The sequence below is a fragment of the Gavialis gangeticus genome, unplaced genomic scaffold (assembly GCF_001723915.1).
Source record: "Gavialis gangeticus isolate Ggan-Ray unplaced genomic scaffold, GavGan_comp1, whole genome shotgun sequence".
In the NCBI taxonomy this organism is placed as follows: domain Eukaryota; kingdom Metazoa; phylum Chordata; order Crocodylia; family Gavialidae; genus Gavialis; species Gavialis gangeticus.
Genome location: NW_017729031.1, coordinates 54,041,607 through 54,046,204, shown reverse-complemented (window position 1 = coordinate 54,046,204; position 4,598 = coordinate 54,041,607).

Sequence of the window (4,598 nt, the reverse complement as noted above, 5' to 3'; positions counted from 1 at the left end):
TAGCACTGTGAATTGCTTTCTCCAAACAAAGTTAAGAGAATTGGAGTGCAGTTGCAGTTCTTATAGCTAGGGAAGGGATCTCCTTAGATAGTAGTTTACAAGCATTTACATTTGAGATTGAGATCCCTGAAGACCTTAAGCTTATTGCAGTTCTGGAGCAGCAAAAGTAGGGAACTTTTGTGCTACTGCTAGCTGAAGTATTGTGGAGGAAACACATTAACTAGTCATGAAAAGCTAATTGGAATCAGGAAAAGAATGCAAAGGTATTAGAGTAAAACAGGTCAGAGTAGTCCAGTAAGGACTGGCTCTAGTAACCAGTAGTAGGAGGTTATTCCTACTTTTAGGAATGTTTGTATTAAATGTTTCAGTCCTGTGTTTTGCACCTGATGTGAAGGAGGAGTGTGCAGGAGGACCTGATATAACTGCATGTTATAGTGTGGACAGGGAGCAAAGGGAAAGAAATAGAAAGCAGGGCAGCAGGTGAGTCAGTGAACATAGAGCTAGGAACAGAAAGCAGAGAAATATGCATAGGAGGAGGGGATCTGAGTCGCACTTGGGGAGGTTGCAGGGCTAATTTGGCACAACTGTAAAAATGGTTGGTCCTGACTTCTATGAAGAAAGCCACTGCTAAGCTAACATTTGTTTAGTTCAAGATGTTTATTCTCATTATATGTTTTGTTAGGAAACTGCCTGAAGGAGCACTCCCTGCCTCATAAACTGATGTTTCTTCTGCCCATTTAAACTCCATTGATTTTTATGACTGTACTTTATGATCTGTTTCATTCTGGTATTGACCATTAGTATATTTTTAAAAATGTATTGTGTATCCAGAATTGTGTGCTGCTTTTAGAAGCAGCTTTATCACATTAAGTGTGAGTTTAAAAGTATTCCTGTAAGTGTGAAAAGCTCACAGGTTTGTGAGATTTGCTTTATTTTATTAGCAAAAAGTATTCAAGAAATGGGTGCTGGAGAAACTAACAGTTTCAAGAGGCTCCCTATTTGTTAAAGGATGGCCCACAGCAACCAGGTCAAGTCTTTGTGCTTAAATATAATTAAACAGTCCTTGGACAAAAGAGCTGGCAGTCTAGGTAAAAAGTGAGAGAAAGTATTGGTCAGCTAAACTTGATAATTCAGGTATTTTTCTAGTATGTCTACATAAGTGTCAATTTATCTTTCCAAAAGAAAAAGTATTGGAAAAGTTTTCCTAATAGTTATGTTGGTATGTGTAGTAAATTTCAAACTGAGTTGTTTATGGGCTAAGATATGCTAGCAGAAAGGATTTTATAAACATATTGCAAGAAAGCTGTAGTTAGAAGGCCAGCATCATACAAATATGAAAGAAAACTGAAATTCAGTATCAGAAGGTAAAACCATTATGCTTGGAAAGAAACTTAAGATAAAACCTACCTCCCATTCATGATGTGAGGCCACTGATCCCCTGCTGCCATATTTCTGAACCTTGGGGGAGCATTGTGGCCTGGATAATAGGGCTCTGTGGGTCAGGGTTGAGCACCCCGCCAGTTTAGGAGAACAAATTTTCAACACCCTTTTCCTGAAAAGTAAGGTTTGAACAAATTATTAAACAATGTAGGAATGTTCTTAGATGTTTTAGCCATGCTAGTCTGAGGTTAGGCAGAGTAGGGTAGGGTGGCATCTTGGGGTGGGTCCAGACATGTGTAAATGTTTGGTTCCATGGGAACAAGTAGTGGCGGTACACCTTGCGCTGCCACTACTTGTCCCCGGGGAATGCCTATACCACACATGTTTTGACGTGCGCATGTGACAAGTGCTCTGGGTAGGCGAAGGGAGGCTGGGGCCAGCACTGGGCTGACCCTAGAAGCCTTACCTGGGGTCATGGGGACCTCATGGGGCTGCAGCTACAGCAATTCTGCTGAGTGGAGCACGGCTGGCAGCAGAGCACGGCTCTGACCAGCCCAGCTCTGCTTTTCAGCAGCATATGCTGGCCAAGCATGCATTGCTTTAGGGTTTTTTCCATGGTTTTGTTTGTTGTTGTTGTTTTTAACCCCTGGATATCCAGGGGTAAAAAAAAAAACAAACCCTGGCACAGTGAACACTTGGCCAGCATGCCCTTTCAGTGTGGAGAACACCAGACTGTGTGGTATATGGTGCTGCAAACATGTTTGTGGCACCGCACCATGCAACTATGCTTGTCTGGATGCACCTTTGGAGTCAACCTACATTGACAACCCTTGCAGCATCTGGATGCACCTACATGGAGTCAACTCTTGCAGCAACCTACATTGTCAAATACTAGGAAGGAATGCTGTATCCATTCATAGCATCTGACAGAGGAAGTTGTTGCCTGTGAAAGGTTATGCCATTTCTGAACCAAGAATGTTTTTAGGGGACATATGACATCTTTACTCTGGAGTTTCCCCATGTTGTCAATTATGATATTTTTAAAAAAACTTCATTTTGGTATGTTGCAGAAGCAGCAGTATTATTGCTAATAGGTCAACGCTGGTGTTAAGCTAGTTATTTTCTGGCAAGACTGCCAAAAATGTTGTTACATGTGGGCAGCTAAATGTTTGGTTGAAAAAAAGAACAACACACTTTAAAAGAACTTCTGGTAACAGTAGTGGTTACTTTCAGCCCTTGTACAAACTAAGATTGTATACTGGGAAAGAAGACTTGTTTTGTGTCTTGGTGTTGTTTTTATTCTATCAGAGAAGTTCTTGATAGGTGAATCTGCAGCCAAAGACACAACATAGTGTTCTGTGACACTTTTGGTGTGTTTTATGGGGCAGTGGGAAACAAGAGCACCATTATCAGTGGCTTCCATAGCTAAATCTGCTGATCTGTTGTGTCCTGCAGTATACTTATTTGCAAGTTTTAATAGTGTCACAAGAAAGATGATAAATTAAAAGAAGAACAGAGGCAGCTGTGTCCATACTAACAGAAAAGTCGCTGGGATCTTGTACTGTAATACTTCCATTGTGAACAAAATAGACCTACAGAGATCAGAGGAGCATCAGGGAGCCAGAAATGTACAGGACAAAGTTTATTAAATTATTGCATAGTAAAGATATATGTAGTGCTCTTATTTGATAGAGGAAATGTTAATGTTAAGTTAGTATTTAAATTAAGTACATAAGTAAATAATACAAACCTTTTTCTGCTTGTTATTGGAGTTGAGCTTGCTTTGCTGTTGTTGAAGATGCAAATACAATTGTTCCTTACACTTGTGTACCCACACACCTCAAAACCTAAATTTAATTCTGAGTTTGACATTAAAAATATACATGTTCTGAGTCTTTTTAAATGAAAAATCTGAGCATTCCTTCACGAACATGCCATTGAAACAATTGTCTTTTATCCAGCATGAAAGTTAGTGAAACTAAAAGATTTTGTAGAAACGTTAATTTTTGACACATCTGCATTTTCCAGAAGAAAAACATTCCCTCAGAAAATTCTTGACCAGCTCTAGCAAAGAGTCTTGAGTTTTGTTGCTAGTCCTATCACTGATTTTTCTTTGCAACTTGGTCTAAACCACTTGTTTCCCCTTCTTTCCATAATCTTTCCTCTTAAGAATATAAGCTCTTAGTTAGGAGCTGCCTGCCTGTCACTGTGTCTAGTGTGATGTGGCCTGAGTAGTAGTTGTGGTCTTTAGGGGCTTCTCTCATGCAAATAATAATGGGTGTAAAGAACATGTCTTGGATTGTTATGGCTGAGCCTCACTGAACCTGTATAAGATCATTTCTCCCACCCAACAATGCAGAATCTAGAAAACTGCATCAATTCTGTGTAGGTAGTGTGGATAAACTCAGTTGTGATGCTTCAGTTGCTCAACACCAGCAGCTGAAACTCAATCAACTGGATGCTCCAGTGCACTGAAAGCATAAATGTTTTCTTTAATGCTTTACATTTGAAATGTAGTGGCTAAGAGTCTGCATTTATTTCTTGTACTATACTAATGAGGAGTGAAATGACATTGTTGCCTTGATTACCGGAGCTATCTAAGCAAGATTCTTTATTTGATGAGTAAAGTAGTAAATCGTTTCTGAGCAATGCTAGTTTGGGTTAAGTCGGCGAAGCACAAAATTAGCAGATTAATTTACAGCGGAAAGACACTGTACTGGTGCTCCATTCTTTCACTATAGTTTGTATAAAAGTTCTGTGATAGTGAATGAGAAGTAACTTTTTAGAGCAAATTTCCACAAAGTTTTAAGTAAAATTTGCAAATGGAGCAAATCCAGTAGTTAACTTGGAACAAGCAAAGTAATTTTCCAGTATAAATCATTCTCTATGCAAAAGTAGAATACTAAAAATAATCCAGTTCCTCTGTCTGAATGACTAAATATCCATACATGTAGTAAGATGGCAGTGTTTGAAGCCATGATGGTCCAGAAAATGTGCAAAGCAAGGGCTTTTTTCATATCTTTTTATTGGATTAACTGTATAGTTGGGTGAGATGTTAGACAAGCTTTCAGGAACAAAGGTCCTTTCTTCATGTCCCGTTAACATTTATCAGTGATTTCTAGAAGTGCATCGATATATCGGTCCCATATCGGATTGGCACCAATATAGGGAAAATTGAAAGCATCGTAAGTTGGCTTTTTTTTTTTTTTTTTTTTTTT